The 17853-nt window shown below is 45.4% G+C and overlaps 1 protein-coding gene across 15 annotated transcripts in view; it reads left to right on the forward strand.

Moving 5' to 3' along the window:
• The window catches only part of GLI3 (GLI family zinc finger 3), a 280541-nt gene that overhangs the window by 129097 nt on the left and 133591 nt on the right, over window positions 1–17853 (forward strand). The gene's annotated exons all lie outside the window — the stretch shown is intronic.

Genomic DNA, 17853 nt, shown 5'->3' on the forward strand with positions numbered 1-17853 from the left:
ACATCATATGGTCATCCCTGGCATTCCTTGGGCTTTATTTATTTATTTTTGAGACAGCGTCTCACTCTGTCGCCCAGGCTGGAGTGCAGTGGTATGATCTCGACTCACTGCAGCCTCCACCTTTCAGGTTCAAGCAATTCTCCTTCCTCAGCCTCCTGAGTGAGTAGCTGGGATTACAGGCTCCTGCCACCACGCTCGGCTAATTTTTGTATTTTTAGTAGAGATGGGGTTTCACTATGTTGGCCAGGCTGGTCTTGAACTCCTGACCTCAGGTGATCCGCCTGCCTCAGCCTTCCAAAGTGCTGGGATTACAAATGTGAGCCACTGCACCCGGCCCTATTTATTATTATTATTTTTAACTGAATGTCTCTTCTCTCTTGGCCAGGCTGGGATGCATGATCTCTTGTGGGCACAGTCTCCTGGTGCCCAGATATGCACCTCTACAGTGATGGTAGCAGTACCTTCTTCATAGGGAGAACACGTTTCTAGCCCATAGATTCTTCTGACATTCAGTAAATGTCAGGCATCCTTATAGTTATTAGTTGAAAGAATGTTGGTTGGGATTAGAAGTATATTTAATTAAAAAAATTTAATGTTAATTATTATGGGTACATAATAGGTATATATATTTATGAAATACAAGTGATGTTTTGCTACAGGCGTACAATATGTAATAATCACATCAGGGTAATTGAGGTATCCATCTCAAGTATTTGTCATTTCTTTGTGTTAAGAACATTCTGATTCCACCCTTTTCGTTATTTAAAATATATAATAAGTTATTGTTCACTTTAATCACCCTGTTTTGCTATCAAATACTAGATCTTATTCATTCTATCTAACTGTGTTTTTGCTCCCATAACCACAGAACTGTATTCTGTGGTCAAATAACCAAATAAAGCTAAGTAGGTCACTGAACAGTTGAGCCCAAATCTTGTTCCTCGACAACTGAAGATACTTGGCTGGCTTCCTGCTTATAATAACAGTGGGTACAGTCTTCTGGGGCCCAGATATGCACAGTGGGGCATAATGCATTTGCAGAAAAAGGGTTGGTTTCCAGAAAGAGTCCATGATATTATCATAGACGGCAGATGAAATTCCTGTCACGCAGTGAATAGTGGCGTAAAATCTCCCCTGTCATTGTTTGTGGGAGTCTTCAGCATCCGGCACATTTTTTTGTCCTTCACAAGCTCTGTGTCTGTCTTTATTGGTTCCATTTTCTTTTATTCCTTTTCTCGGGCTCCTGTTTCCTGGATGTCCAGGGCTTTACACCCTGGAGCTAAGTGCTAGGGTGGCCACTTTCTGGATCTTGCTTTAACGTTCCCCATACGGGTGCACCGCCCACAATGGGTCATCTAGTGTTTTTCAGCTTACCCGCAATGCTCATGATCATGTCGCAGACTGTGCAAAGTTAAGCCATCCCACCTGGTCTCTGTGCTCCTTTTCCTGGACTAAAGAGAGCGAGCGGAGGAAAGAGCAGAGCTGGGTGAGCTAGCTGGTAGAAAAGGTGCTTAGCTTCAGGGAAGCGTAGGTGCTCTAGAACTTTATTTCTTGTTGCTGTGTCTCATGCACCTGATATTAGCTATTCGAAACATTTTCTACCTTCCTCAGGACTGCTCTCCTGCCTTTGGCCCATCGCCTCCATTCTATTCCTGGTGTCCTGTTCATGTCTGGACTATGCTAATGGCCTTCAGACTTTCTGTTCTCCAGTCTGTCCTTCACGCTGCTGCCTTGTTAATCTTCTTGAAATGCTCCCAAGATTACCTTCCTGATCAGACCATAGCTCCTCATCGACAACACCATCCAGACGTCTTGATAGGACCCCTTGAGCTACCCTGCAACTTGGCACCTATGAGAACTCTCTCACACTGCTGAACTTGCCTCACCTGAGCAGATCTTGTGCTGTGGTTCGCTGGTACCCACATCTGGTCCCAGCACTCTGCATGTATGCCTTGCCCCTTGTTTTCGGCCTCAGTCCAGTCTCACTCCTGGCAGGAGACTTTCTGGCAAAACAGTGTGGATAACGGTTGATAGACTATGCAAGTTGTTATTTACTTATTATTTATTTCAGCCAACCCTGTAGTAAGTCCTTAATAATCTTTAATACTGCTTTTCCTACTATGGTGATAATTATAGAAGAAGACTGAGACTTGCAGAAGATGAATAACCTTCCAGAGTTTGCGTCTCTAGTGGTAGAGTTGAGATTCAAATCTGAGTTTGACTGGTTTCCAAAGCTCACGCTGTTCTGGACTTGTGTCGTTCCCAAGCCACCACAGGCTCATTTGCCACCCACCAGACCTGGGAGCCATTTTGCACTGGGTATCTACTGTCCTCGGGGCAAACAATCACTGAATAAGTTGATGTTGCTTTTCAGGAACCCATTTACTAAAAGAAACAAAATGTGTCAGTTCCATTATTTATTCATTTAATTGCAAATCCCTCCTTTTCTCTCTGTCATTTAAAGTTAGTATATGCTCTACCTTAATTAAAAATAATATTTTGGAAACAGCTTAAAAACAGCTTAAGATAATTGCAACACTGTGGCATTCACAAAACCAAGTGTTGGCTTCCTGTGTTTTGTAGATGCTGTGCAGGGTATGTGTTTTTGACCTCTGTTCTGAATTACCTGGTTTATTATGGCTTTCTCTTCACACCATGTCTTGTCCTTTCTTGGACTTAACATGGTTTTAAAGTAGGTGATTTTGTGGAAATAACGAATGCCCACTTCCCTCGCCTGTGCTGCTGACACTGCCACTTGAATGCCTAGCATGATGCACACACATAATAGATATCCAACCGTAGCTGTTGAAGTTTGAATGAATGAATGAATGAAGGAAAATATGAATGAATGGAGATGCACCTTTATTTGGGTATCCTATGCTGGATTTTTAGAAAAGTTGGTTATGAAAGGAATTTTAAAAGTTGAATTCTACTATAAAACTGAAAATTAATTTATTCGTATGGAGATAGTAACAGTAAACTTTGGAAACACTTGAAGAAAGGAATAAGACAGAGGTTGGTTCCTCTGTCTTTTTGTTACATAGACTTTTTTGTGAGATTCTTCCACTTACTACCCCGTTTTTCCTTGGCAATATCTGTGGCTGCCTTCAGGCATCAGTCATGATTCTTGCTGTTATAATAAAACAAAGCCTTATATAAGAAAGATATGCATATTCCTGACATTTAATTCCTCTCACAGAAAAATAATGCTTGATTTTCTATATATATATATATATATATATATATATATATATATATATATGTATATATGTATCCAAAAGAGGTATAGCCAGCATCTTGTAGCAAAGTAATCTGTAACTTACTGTTTTCTTGGTCAGTGTTCCTTCCTGTCAGGCAAAGTTACAATCTTTTGCAAGTGGAAAAGCCGATGTTCATAACTACTGCTGATTGTACCCATTTTAGAGCAGGCTGTTTCCCTCTGCCAGGAAGATGTCCAATTCCAGGGTATGGAATTTGTCTGTCTTTGTCAGTAGGCATCTCTTCATCTGATTTGTTGATTCTTCATTGTTCTGAAACCTCTTGTCCCAGAGGTTAGCTTCAGTTCCAGGAGACAAGGTTTTCCGAATAAAGTCCGCTTCTGCCCTGCTGTGTTTCATTCGTTATTTTCACTGTCAGCTCCGAATGCTCACCTGGAAAATGCCAGTGCCCCGCTGGTTTTTCTGTAGTCCTCTCACTTTCTAATTGTGTGGCTTCAAGTACAGGACATTACGCTTTCATTCATTACAGTTTCTAGGCCGCTTTCCTCCCAGGGCTTTCTGGTGCGTATCAGCCAAAACATCAGCAATATCTTATTACAGCCCATGGGGTTTGTGTGGTCCTTAAATTTCCTGAGGTGCCAGACTTCCAGGAATTCTACTTTCCAAAACATGGGGTTGCCTCTCAGTGAAAGCAAAGTCTGTCTTGATCCAGCTCTTGGCTGCCCTGTAGTGACTGTGATGAACCGCAGATTTGTTCATGGATGCTGGCAGTTAACTTGGTTTTGTAGGAGGAGTTGGATTAAATAAAGGCAAGGTGCCTTTATTTAGCTGGGGAAACAAAAGATTGTAGGGGGCCATGGTTAATTGTCTACCGATACTTAAAGAGCTATCGCATAGAAAAGCAATTACTCTTAATGTAGGTGGCGTCAGAGTGCAGCGCTAAGACGAATTGATAGGCTGGGCAAAAGTTAGAGGGAGGCCAGTGTGGCGGGGTGGGGGTGGGGGACAGGATTTCTTGTGCACAGAGCAATGTGAAAGGAGGGTGATGGCTTCAGACTTCCAGTTCTCAGAGACAGGGTGGGGGTGGGTGTTTCAGTTTAGGCTGGATGACTGCTGGTGGAGGGTGGAATGGGGACGTCATGCAAAGGATTCTTGCAAGGGATGGTTGCAATAGATAAGTAGATCATTTTAAAGATGGCTTCCAGCTCTGAAATCCCACAGTTTTATTATGCTAAGGTAAAGCATTTTAGGGCAGTTTCACTCTTTCCCTTTCCCTTTCTTTTTCTTTCTGTAATTGTGGAATCTAATTGTGTGTGCAGTTCATGCTAAAGAAGTCTTAATCATGTATTATTTCCTATCCTCTTACTTTGAAACGGTCAGACTTCTAGTTTAGTTGTGTTTGGACACTGTAGAGGGAGGCAGGGTGTCTGTGTACAGTTGTGCTGGCTGTTTACTGCACAAAGGACTGAAATAAGGGGCTAAACTGGAACACATACTCTGCTCACCAGGCTACCCAGAGGAAGAGTCTATCTTTCCAGTTTGCAGAAAGACACCGTCAGCTCACCAAGCTGAGTGCGGGAGGGGCTGGGTCTCCCCAGAAGAGGCATAGTTTTCTAATCTGTTAGATTAGATGATTCTAGTCTAATCTGAAGATGCTGGTCATGACTCTAGAGGGAGGCATAACATATCATTTTTAGTTTATCAGGATTGACAAAGTTAAGTCTAGACACATTTGTGAATTCCTTGGTGGGCTGTACAAACACAGTGCTAACTATTGCTACTAACGGTGCGAAGTTCCATTAAGCATCCACATATTTCTGCCGACTCACCAAATATTCAGGTCCTTGGAAGCATCTGGAGGATTTGCTCAAGTTTTCACTTTTAATTTGGATATTTGGCATTGTGTGCACACAACTATGTGCATTCTCCTTCTAGCCCAGGAGATGCCTTTTGACTCTTCCATTCACCCTCAATCCTCAGGGGCAATCAATTTGGTTGAAAAGCAGTTGAGGATTTATGAATGTGAGGCACATAAAACCCCTGTGGGCTCCCAGACTTACATTAAACAAACTTGTGAGTGTGCCAGTGAAGAGGAAAAAGTTTAAATAATCCAGCACACCACTGGCAAGGTTGGTTATTTTTTAAAACAACAACAACAGTAAACAAAATGGAAACAAAACAGCTCGCATTGCTGATACCAGGTAGCAGTTCTTTGAGCAGGGGTGAAGAGATGCAAAGGTTGCTGTGCATTTGTGAAGTGTCCCCAGAGACAGATTTCTTAAGCCTCTCTCCACCCTCCAGCCTTGTCACTGTTCCTCCCTCCTCTGGAATGTGGAAGAAATACTCCCAACCCATCCATTCACAAAAACCCTGGAAGACAGCCACCTTCCCTCCACTTTTCTCATCTGCCAGCTCCTGCTCTGTTCTCTGGCCCCTCTGCATCCCCTGCCCTCAGTGCCATTCTCAGGCAGCAAGAGCAGAACTCTCGCTGTCCCCTGCCTTTGGTGTCAGCCCTGTGACTGTTGTTCTGCGACCTGTTTCCTACGCCCAAATACCGTCAGTCGCCTGAGTTTAATACACTGTGTGCTTCTGTGCGAGTTCATGAGTTGGTGCCGTTTCTTTTTAGCTACCCTGATGCTTCTGTGTTTCTGTGTTTTGTTTGTTTGTTTTCCCTTTGAGACAGGGTCACTGTGGCCCAGGCTGGAATGCAGTGGTGTGGTCTCCGCTCACGCAGCCCTGCCCTCCCGGGCTCAAGGGATCCTTCCACCTCAGCCTCCTGAGTAGCTGGGACTACAAACTTGCACTTTCACACCTGGCTAATTTTGTTTGTTTGTTTGTTTGCAGCAGAGACGGAGTCTTGCTGTGTTGCCCAGGCTGGTCTCAAATTCCCAGGCTCAAGCAGTTCGCCGGCCTCGGCCTCCCAAAATGCTAGGATTACAGGCATGAGCCACCACACCTGACACACTTTTGTGTTTCATTTCTCTGTTTGGAAATCTTCACAGTCTTTAATTACTACAAATCAGTAGTTCCCACATTTTTGGCAGTAAGACATGGAAAAACAATCTGCACTCCCCCCGACAAAAAAAAAACCCAAAATACTGTGGGGCAGATGCCCACATAGGGATACCAGATGTTTGTCCAAATATGGGCATGGCGGGGCTGGGATAAGTTGGGACACTGGAAAACAGCAAACAATTCCCAGAGCATTCTCTGCTGTCATTATCAGTTCATAACACAAAGGCTGTTTTCACACCACGAAGTAGGAAGAACAGATTATTGAGCACAGGACATTCTTTTAAAACGAGTAACTTTAGTGTATGAAATATTCATCACTTCAGTCCTTCTTGTTCTCATTTTGTGTCTATTTATTCGACATAATTATAGATTTCCAATCACTAGGTAGAGGCCGCTGCTGCAAATGATTCTAAAAGAAGGAGCTCTTCTGTCCAGCAGCAAAACAAATACAGAGCCCACCAGGGAGGCCCATCTTACCTGGGCAGGAAGCTACCAGATGCCTTGGCCAGGAGCCTATCCTTGCTCATGTAGCCATAAGACTTGTTGTGACTAGGGTTCCTGTTGCAGCTGGAGGGACACAGAGATTTAGGAGCACCTTGCAGCCTAGATTTCTGCAGGAGCAAGTGGGGTGGGCATTGGACCCTGAGGCCTTACGCTGGGGACCACACAGTTCTGAGGCCCAGGTGCTGAGAGGGTGTCTGTGAGCATGCTCAGCCTCTGGGCTGTGCTCTCAGAGGATGTGCAGATATCAGACATTTACAGTGAGCAGCATGGAAACTGCAGGCTGCATGAGGATGCCTGTTGGACGGTGAGGACAGGCTGCCCAATGATGGAACATGCTGGAACAGCTGGGGAGATGGAGTTCAGAAAACACATGCTTCTTCCTGCTTGCCCGGCTGCTCCACCCCTGCCTCTTTTGGCTTTTATACTTTCCAGCCTACTTGGCCAAAAACCAAATGCAAAAAGGGTGAGAGAAACCTTTAGGGGCTAAAAGGAAGGTTCAACATTGAGGTATGTACTGAGAAATTTGATTTCCTGGTGGGGTGTCTGGGCCCCTTGGATGAGCGGATGTACATCGGGTGTGACCTCACACCCCGCTCATTAAAATCAGTCTTATGTGAATGCAGACGTGGAGGTGCTCATTTATGAGAGACAGAGCTGCCTCTTTGCTTGAGGAAAATTGATTTCCATTCAACAGATGTGTATGGAGAGCTGGCTCCCCTGAGGCTAGCGCTGGACACACGCAGTCTATTAAGGCCCAGGCTTAAGTGGGAGGATTCACACCTTGCAGATTCTGCTGTTTGCTTGATGAAGTGGAACTAAAGAATGCTGTTTTTAAATTCAGATGTACATTTCCTGAAAAGATTTTCTATCATCTGTAATTAACTTAAGCACATATTATCTTCTTTTTAAATCTTTCCCTGGTTTTCTTTCTCCTTTCCCACTGTGTCATCCTATCTCCCCATCTCTCATTTTCCTCTTCCTTTCTCTTCTTGCTTTTCTCTCTATGCCAGTGCATTTTCTTTTTCATGGAGTTTTGCTTTTATTTAGAGTAATTTTTATAAATATTTGAAACTAAATTTATGCTTCTCAGAAACAAGATTCTTTCTGAAAACATACTTTGGGTGATAAAGATGTAATCTGCTTCCAAATCTTTCCAAATCTGGGTATAAATTACGAAACAGAAAAACAAGAAACAACCATTTAGTACCTGATTATCAGTCCACATCAAGCTGAGTTCAGTGTGCCTTCCTGAATTTGCCCACTTGAATTCAGTGGCAGGCACATGTCAGACCAGGAGTTAGAAACACAAGGCTTCAGGACTGGCCATGAAGGACCCAGGGCAGATTATGTATTCTGTTTAAACCCCGGTTTCCTCTCCTGTAAAATGAAGACAATTTCACAGTGTTTCTTTGGATAAATTCAGATAATAATTATCAAAGTTCCCGGCAATATCACAGTCTTAATCTGTTCAGGCTGCTGTAACAAAATACCATAAATGGTGTGGCTTATGAACAACAGAAATTTATTTCTCACAGTTCTGGAGACTGAGAAGTCTCAGATCAAGGTGCCAGCAGATTTGTTGTCTGATGAGGACCTGTCTTCTGGTTCATAGATGGCCTTCGTCTCACTGTGTCCTCACGTGGTGGAACGGCCAGTAAGTTCTCTGGGGACTCTTTATAAGGAACCCCATTCATGAGGGCTCCACCCTTATGATCACCTCCAGATGCCATACTGCCAAATACCATTACATGGGGGTTAGAGTTCAATATGTGAATTTTAGAAGAATGCATTCAGTCTATAGCAATGTTGTAACTTTAAATGTTTCCCTGAATCAATCCATCTTTAAACCTTTTTAAGGCAGGAGTTTGAATCTCAGAAATGTGTGTTTATTAAATGATGATTTCATAATCTCACACCCATTACACATAGTAATCTCAAGAGTGGTTCATTGATTGAGTAAATATTTGGAAATGCCTACTTTAAGCCAGATTCCTCGCTGTGTTTATGGGATTCAAAGATTAGTAAGACATTTTTCCCGCCCCGCCTGTTTACCCACTGTGGAGATGGGAAGTGCTGGAGCGGATGTGTGAACAAGGCTGGAGGGTGCAGATGTCAGGGCGTCTTCACAGGAGAAGGGGGTGTTTTGGTTGGATACTGAAGGATGTTGGGTACGCAGTATGTCTAGGTAGGTTTTATGTGATGCATTATCTTCTTTTCTGACAGCATCTTTGATTTAGACTAATGTTGACTTTTGGAGAAGTTAAGTTCAGGATTTTACTGAAGATGGTAGGTTCTTAACTAGTGGTCTGTCAGGCACCATCTTATTATTCAATGCTTTCATCCTCTTCAAGTGGAGACCATAAGTATGCTCATATACTTGTTGTACAGGGCACCAAAGAAAACACATCGTCCTCACAGATACAGTGAACAGTCAAGGAAAGACGCACAGTGAGTACTAGAAAGTCAGCCGGCCCCTCACGTGATACACACAGACCTAACATCATCATCGGTGCCATCATTACTATTGTTCTCACTTCTTTTATTAACTCTGTTATTATTTATGGTTCATGGTAATGCATTATCAGATTGTAGCACTTTTATTTCTACCTTTTACTCTTTCTCTGAGCCTCTTCACATGCCAATCTACATCTGAAGCTTGAGAGACAGATTTAGGGCCCCATCCTGACTCATGATCTTGGGTAATCTTGGGTTCTCTTGGATAGATGATTTAATCTCTTTCTGCCTCAGTGTTCGCAGCTGAGAAATGAGGATTCGGATATCTACATCACTGGAATGTGAAAAGGACTGGATGAGGTCATGTGTGTCAAGCATAGCACTTGGCCAAAGTACAATAGCTGGAAAAACTGTTGCAGAGAGGTTCCCTAAGTATCTTGGGGAATCAATTGTCTTGGCTCCCCAATTATAGTGAGCTGCTTTCAGAACTTGAATCAAAGTCACAGTCTTTTGCTTCCTAGTCCTGCTTATTTTTTTAAAATAAGATACATGTGATCTTTGAATCATATCACTGTATAAATTGGAGACTGAATGAAAAGTTCAGCTATTTATGGCACTGTCGGGGGTTTAAGGCCATGTGTACAAGTTTTTGATACTCCTGCCCTCAGGAGGTGCGACTTACTTCCTCTTCCCTTAACGACTTACTTCCAGTGAAGTGATGGGATGGCACTTCTAAAATTAGGTTATAAAAGGACTGTGCCTCAGGTGGCTCTCTTGCCCTCCCTCTTGAATCCTTCAGTCTGGGGTCGACAGTGGCCATGCCATGAGGACACTCAGCTGGTGGAGAGGCTGTATGGGGAGGAGCCATGCCTGGAAACACACCCTTCCCCAGTCAGGCCTTGAGGTGACTGCAGCCTCCTGGGAGATCCTCAGCCAGAGCCACCCAGTTAAACAGATTCCAGATTCTCTACCCTCCAAAAGCACGAGTTAGTACATGTTCACTATTTTCACTGGCTAGGTGGAAGGTAATTGTGACTAACTCAGCATCTATCTGCAGCATGGAGTTCAAAGCCTCTTAAGTTTTGAGTTTGCTGTATGTTATAATACACCACAATTAGGCATTTCTGCACCAGTGTGACTGGCAAACTGAGATGGCACCCCCATATCCTTGAATTCAGGGGGTTGTTAAAGACAAAAGTTTCAAATGCCCCTGCTTGACTTATGGACAAGCCGGAGCAGGATTGCTGTTCACTTGTAGTTCAGCTCACCATGCCTGAGCCTTAGATAATTTACGTCTTAGAGCAGAAACATTTAGAATAATAAATATTCTAATCCTCAGCATGGGAAGAGATTTGGTGTAACTTGCCTGATGAGGCACTGAAGCCCCCAGGAGGTTAAGTGCACACCCAGCCTGTACAGCTGCTCGGTGACTGGGCTGTTGAGGTTTTCCTCCTGCATCAGCCAGGGCTATTGGGTTACATGCAACAGAAACTGATTCCAACCCTTGCACCAACAGGAATTGCTGGGATGACATCGGACACTTAGAATTGTCGGAAAATCTCCAGAAGCAGGTGCTGTAGAGGCACAGGAAGCAGGCGTGAGAGTCTACCCGGGGGGAATGAGTTCTAACTGCTTCTCCTTCCCCTGACTCAGGCTCAGGACTCAGGCTCTCAGCAGAGGCCGTCTGCTATCAGAGCCAGGTACCCTGCCTGTCTTGGGCAGTGAGGCTCATGGATTTTTTTAAAAATTGAGACAGGGTCTTGCTTTGTTGCCCAGGCTGGAATGCAGTGGTGCCAACATGGCTCACTGCAGCCTCCACCTCCCGGGCTCAAGCAATCCTCCTGCCTCAGCTTCATGAGTAGCTGTAACTGCAGGCGTATGCCACCATACCTCGCTAATTAAAAAAAAATTGTAGAGACCAGGTCTTGACATGTTGTCCAGGGTGGTCTCGAACTCTTGGACTCAAGCAGTTCTCCCAGCTTAGCCTCCCAAAGTGCTGGGATTACAGGCGGGAGCCACCGCGCCAGTCTTGGATTTTTGATTTATCATCCCAACACCTAAATACAGTAGGAGAGAAGTTAACTCTGAAAAGGAAATCAGAATTCTGTGGGAAGAAGGAATAGATGCTTCACAGCCAAAAAATGACTATGGGCATACTGCACATGCTTTCCTCTTCTCAGCTCTTCTGAGGGTTGTTAGGTTCTTTGTTTCTTGTCAATATTTACTGCTACTCCTACTCACAGGAGAAGAGAATGTAGCCTCTTCAAAAGTCACTGGTGTAGGATGGCCTTCCTACAACAAAATTGTAAGGAAACCCAGGTATGTATGTTTGCTAACACTGCCAGAACAAGGCACCACAGACTGGGGGCTCAAAGCAACAGAAATTTATTATCTGTCAGTTCTGGAAGTTGAAAGTCCAAAATCAAGGTGTTGGTAGGGCTGTCCTCCCCTGAAATCTTAGGGGAGGATCCTTGCCTCTTCCAGCCTCTGGAAGCCCCAGGCAATTCTTGCCTCATGACAGCATCACTCTCTGCCTCTCTTCCATGGTGGTGTGTCTGTGTATAAACCCCCTCTTCTTTTTTTTTTTTTTTTTGGAAAGAGAGTCTTGCTGTGTCACCCAGGCTGGAGTGCAGTGATGCAATCTCAGCTCACTGAAACCTTCGCCTCCTGGCTTCAAGTGATCCTGGCACCTCAGCCTCCCAAGTAGGTGGGACTACAGATGTGCACCACCACACCTGGCTTTTTTTTTTTTTTTTTAATGTTTGTAGAGACAGAGTTTTACCATGATGTGCAGATTAGTCTCAAACTCCTGAGCTCAAGTGATCTGCCTATCTTGGCCTCCCGAAGTGCTGGGATTACTGGTGTGAGCCACCATGCCCAGCCACAGATTCCCTCTTATAAAGACACTAGCAGTGTTGATTTAGGGCCCATCCTAATGACCTCATCTAACCTGATTACTTCTGCAAAGACCCTAATTCCAAATATGGCCACATTTACACATACCAGATGTGAGGGCTTCAACGTATCTTTTAAGGGGACACAGGTTAACCCGCTGCACCAGGCAGTTGTGGCTTCCTGCTTCCACAGCATGGAAGGTGGCCATATGCCGCTGGACTCTCACAGTCACCGTCCCTTTGTCTGTGCTTTGGCTGCACCGGGAAGCTCCCACGTCTTTGTTTTCAGCTCTGTGAGAAAACACTGGGGTTGGGAGTGGGAGACACTGGTGTTGATTGACTTGGCATGTTAACTACCCACTTACTATGAGAAAGCTGCCTATGTTTAGACTTGATGAGGATGACACAGACTTTATAAACACATCATCCGATGAGCAGTTCTTCATTACAAAGACATGTTGATGCTGGTTGCAGAGAGAGTGGATTGGCACTAACGTGCCCATGATTCTCATGGAGAGAAAATACTTTGGCATGCGCATGCTGTCACAGAGGCTTCTAGAATGTCAGACTGTTTTGAAAGTATGTTTTGTCTTATATTTAAAATATCATGGCCAGATGCAGTGGCTCATGCCTGTAATCCCAGCACTTTGGGAGGCCAGTGTGGGAGGATCACTTGAGGCCAGAAGTACGGGACCAGCCTGGACAACATAGCAAGACCCTGTCTCTACAAATAATTATTTTTAATTAGTGAGGTGTAGTGAGGGCCTGTCATCCCATCTACTCAGGAGAATCACTTGAGTTCAGGAGGTGGCAGCTGCAGTGAGCTGTGATTGCACCACTGCACTCCAGCCTGGGCAACAGAGCGAGACCCTGTCTCTAAAAATAACTAACTAAACATCTCTAAAAATAAATAAATATAATATGTTCATTGCACAAAAATTTGAAGTTACGGAAAAAAACAAATCTAGTAAATAACAAATATGTTCACTGTTAACTAAAATAACCTGTTAAGTATGCTCTATTCCAATTATTTCATGTATTTATTGAATGAGTCATTGGTTGGTTGGTGGATTGCTTTTCAATTATAAAAACAATGTGTGTGGGAGATGGTGTTGAATTCAAAGGAAGTAATCACTCAAAGTGAGCATTATTGGGAGAATGTGAAACCTTGGTTTGCCTTTGTATTTCCTAACCCAAAGTTTTGGCCTTTAGCTGATCAAACACGTCAAGTTACTATCAATGTAGCAACTGATTGCTCTGAAAATGGCGTGTCCAAGGATCCCTATGTGGATAGTGGGGAAGAGGGCGGAGCGTGAAGTCCCTGGGCAGAACTCGCTCAGCCTTGGTAAACTGTACTCCTTGAAATCACCACCCTCTCCTTGGCACGGGGGAGCAGGCAGGGGATAGAGCCACTCTCAGGGCAGATGTGTGCCTGGATGAATGGTGACAGCTCTTCCTTTTGGATGTCCCACTGTTAAAGTCCCAGGATCACCCACAGGGGGCCCCTCTTCTATCCACCCAAGCTTATGTATTTCAGCCTCAAAACACTTTGAGAGAATAAATAGGAATTGAGTTGTGATATTTGCGACCCATCATCTCTGTAACCAAGCAGGATAAAGACAGTTCTATATTGGGCCCATTTTATTTCAGATTTCTCTTGGGGTAGCTGAACAATCTGACCCATTGGGCAATAAGGGACATTTATAATTGGGGTTAAAAACCTTGCTAGAAATGAGGTATCATGGTAGTCCCAAATGATAGGGTGGAAGATAGCCTAAATTGACACAGCACTTTCCAGCTTGTAAAGCACATTTATAAACACGATCTTATTTTGGTTTGGATTCCTAAAATGACCAGTGGGTGGATATGGCAGGTTTTACACCTGAGAAAATGGATGTTCAGCGATATGAAGTGGTGTATACAAGGTTGTCCTGGGGAACTGTCTCAGAGCCCACTGCCGTACATGGAACAGGAGTCCCATGAAGCAGAAACACATGACCTCCCTGATCCTATAGGTAAGGAGATTGGGACTCAGAAACTTCAAGAGGGAAGGCTCCTGAGGTATTCTTTTGGAAATGACTGACATGGGGCTAAGATGTAGAGCATCTTTTTCCGTTAGTGTGAATCACTTTTTAGTACATTACACAGAGACAGGGAGATGGGAATAAAAACAAACTTTTCTATGGTCTAAGAATGAGGATTTGTTCAGCGCGTGATGAGGAGGGCACGTGCAAGTACATCCACATTGATTCCTGCCTTCCCACGGCCACTGAGCACTCTTCTTCACGTTTCGTTCTCTCTGTGGTTGCACGTGCAGGCTGTGGAAACTGTCTGCTTTAGGGACTCAAGGCAGTGGCTTTAGGTCCTCATTCTTCCATTTTTCAGCTGTGAGTCATTGGGCTTATTGCTTAACCTCTCTGAGCATAATCTCCTGATCCGCAAAGAGGAGATAATATCATATGCTTCCTGGGATTGTCATGGGATTTGAATAAGGCCAGTAAGTTCGCAGAAATGGGCTAGGCACACAGGAAGCAGCTGGTAGATGATTTTCCCTCCCTGGCATGTCTGGTATAGAACATATACCCTGACATCTGTCCACTAGGGGTGTTGTAAGAAGGACATGGCCTGAGCAGAACTGAGGCCTTTACTCGAAGGTTGTCATGGAGAGGAACGTAGGCTTATAAAGCCAAGTTCTGCAGAATTACACCTTTACTCACTTCAGGATAGAGAAAATGGCATGATAATTTTTAAAAAGTTATTTTTTCTTCTTTCAAAGGACAAAAGCTTGAGAGAGACATTTTGTTAAATTTTAGATCAGTAAATGCTGTTTGCCAAGTAATCTAAGGGAGGGGATCCTGGCCATTTCCTTGGACACAAGACCCCCCGCTGGGTCCCATGCTCCTGGCGGGCTGCTGGTGTCCACGGGAGTTGCGCTCCCGGAGTAGGCCCCAGGCATCACCTGCGTCTCCCTCCAGCAACGTACCCTGTGCTTAACCAGAGCCTGGGCCAGGGCCTGTGAGGCTGAGACTGTCTGGGGTCTGATGCCTGCTGCTTCCTGTCTCACATCTCCCGCCCCCTGCCCCTCCATCTTCCAGGGGGAGTGACTGTCTCTAATAGGGTGGCTGTGACAGATGCTGTGGGAATTCTGAGTTTGGGATAATGAGCTGTCATATGTCATTTCACTTAAACACAATAATACAAATATTTTGATCAAACATTTTCTCCAGCTGTTGAGCGAAAGCAATAAAAGCAGCAGGGAGTGCCAGTGAATTCTCTGTTTCTGAAACGCTTTACCCTTTAAAAGCTGTTGCCTGTTAACTCTTTCTGTCTCTGTCTGTCTCCTGTCCCTCTCCTTTTCCTGGCCCCTCTGATTTCTCACTGCATGCCTAGTCTTGGGCTATAAATAAAGAGACTGAATTCAGGGACGTGAAGAGGGTGAAATTGAACACAGCTTTTTATTAAACATCCCTGAGGCTGGCCGCAGAGCAACTGCAGCTGCTGCGAACTTGTAAAACCTGGCTTGGCCTGGCCACTGCAGCCCAGCCTCCAAGTGTTTCCCCAACCCTCACAACCACATCCAACTTTTAGGCAACAGTCTTTTGAGATAACCTATCTTTGGTGGCACCAGGCCTTTGGAGCTCCCTGGCTGGAGTCTGGTTTCATGGCTGATTTCCATGGCACAGTTCTCTGGGCCCTTGCTGCTTACTCTCCATGCTCTGACCTGGCTTCTAGACTCTCTTCCTTCCCCCTCTCCAGGCAGAGAGGGGTGTGGCTGCTTAAGGCAGGCAAAGTGGAGGGTCAGGAGTCTGAAGGGACCCTGGACACCACTCTTGGAGGATCCTAGCAGTTCTCCTTGCCAGTGGGCATCAAAGGTGTGACCGCTTTGAATGCATCCTTCAGGCTGAAACTGCCAAGAGGAATGCCCTGTACCCTGCTCCCCTTTTAAACCATGGCCTGTCACTCAGCAATGCTACCAAGTTTGAAGTTTCTTCTGTGAGCCTGCTGTTTAGGGGTGAGACCAAATCAGGTGCTTTACTTGACACTGGACACTCTTTAAAGCCAGCCCCTTCCTGTACTCTCCCATCCCTCTCCTTTATTTCTGGAGAAGCGAGGTTGAGCTAACCTGCGTCCTATTCTGGACTCTAGGGACCCTGACTCCATCGGTACTCTCCTCTCTCACTTTATTCTTCCTCCACCTCAGTGGCTCCAGTGCCTTCCACCCATAAACAGCGTCAAAACACCCACACAGCGCTCCTGGCCTTGCGTCTTCTCTAGCTGCTGCCCTGTCTTCTCTGTTTGCAGCCGAACATCCCGGAGTGCACCACAATGTTCACCCTGGCTTCTCCACCCGTCAGCTCCCTGCAGTGCACACACCCTGGCTCCGGAAGCTGTGCATCTTGCCTGAAACTGCCTCCTCCCTCTGGCCCCTCGGATGCCCCTGACGGGTGGTTGTCCTGTGTCTCTTCTATTTCCTCCTTGCACAACTCTGCTTCCTCCCCTCATCCCTTAACTGCCAGCCTCCCTCCACGTTTCCTCTTCCTGTACCTTCCCCGGAGATTTCACTCACTCTGATGTCACCATCCACCCCTGTGATCGCTTCTCCCGCCTCCATCTCTAGGCTAGACTTGGCTCTCAAATCCCAGATTTACCTCCCTCCAGACATCTACCAGGAGCCTGGCTGTGGTGGACACCTCAAACCCCATCCGTCTCAGGCTGAATCCATGCTTTCTCCTCCCTCCTCTTGTGTCCTCTCCTGCTTCCTTCTCTGTTGCTGCCTTGGTCCCAGGACCATCATTAATACTCACCTGGGCCAGAACCTTAGAGTCAGCCCACCTTCCATCTTTCTCTTCTCACCCATCTCCTGTATCCTTTCCTTCTACTTCACCCAGAGCCCCTCCTCCACCCCATTCATCTCCATTCCCACTACCCTGCCTTGGTTTTTTGAGTCTTTACATCTCTTGCTCTCCACCTTAATTTCATTCCCCTCCAACTCATTCTCCATGTTACTACCAAAGTAATACTTCCAAAAGGCGTGTTTGATCATTCCAGTCTCCTGCTGAGCCTTCCTTGCTCTCTGGCATGGTATAAGAGCCCTGCACAGGCCTGGCCTCATCTTCTTGCACGCTTCACTGGTTCCTGGAGGGTCTCCAGCAGCAACAGCCTCATCTGGGAGCTTACTAGGAATGCAAATTCTCAGGCCCCACCCCAGGCCTACTGAGTCAGAAACTGCTGGGGTGGAGCCTAGCAGTCTTCATTGTAACAAGCTCTGCAGGAACTTGGAGGCAAGGTCAAGTTGGAGGACCCATGCTGGAAAGCAACACTGAGCTGCTTAGGAGTCACCAGGCACACCCTTGCCCCTGAGCAGGCTGTGCCTGTCTGTGATGTCTTTTCTCCACACCCCTGGTCACCTTTCTGAGCAAGGCTTTTTCTCAAGGAGAGGAGGTTCCTCTGGCCCTCATACTTCCCCTACCTAGTCCTCTGCCCACTGCTCCCTCATGTGCTATCTTTGGACCTGGGATGCTTTTGAGCTGTTGTGCTTGTGGTGGCTTTGTGACTCCTCAGTCTACATACTTTCCTACCCTCTGGGGCTCCTTGGAGCAACCTGCTTGTTAGGCTCTTGGAATCCGTGGGGCCTGGGACCTGGCAGTGCTGCTTAGGTCTGCAGAGTGAATTTTTTTTTTTTTTTTTTTTTTTTTTTTTTTTTTTTACAATTTATTTGTGTATTTATTTTGACATAGAGTCTTACTTTGTCACCCAGGCTGAAGCTG

This window comes from Macaca fascicularis, chromosome 3 (assembly GCF_037993035.2).
Source record: "Macaca fascicularis isolate 582-1 chromosome 3, T2T-MFA8v1.1".
Lineage (NCBI taxonomy): Eukaryota > Metazoa > Chordata > Mammalia > Primates > Cercopithecidae > Macaca > Macaca fascicularis.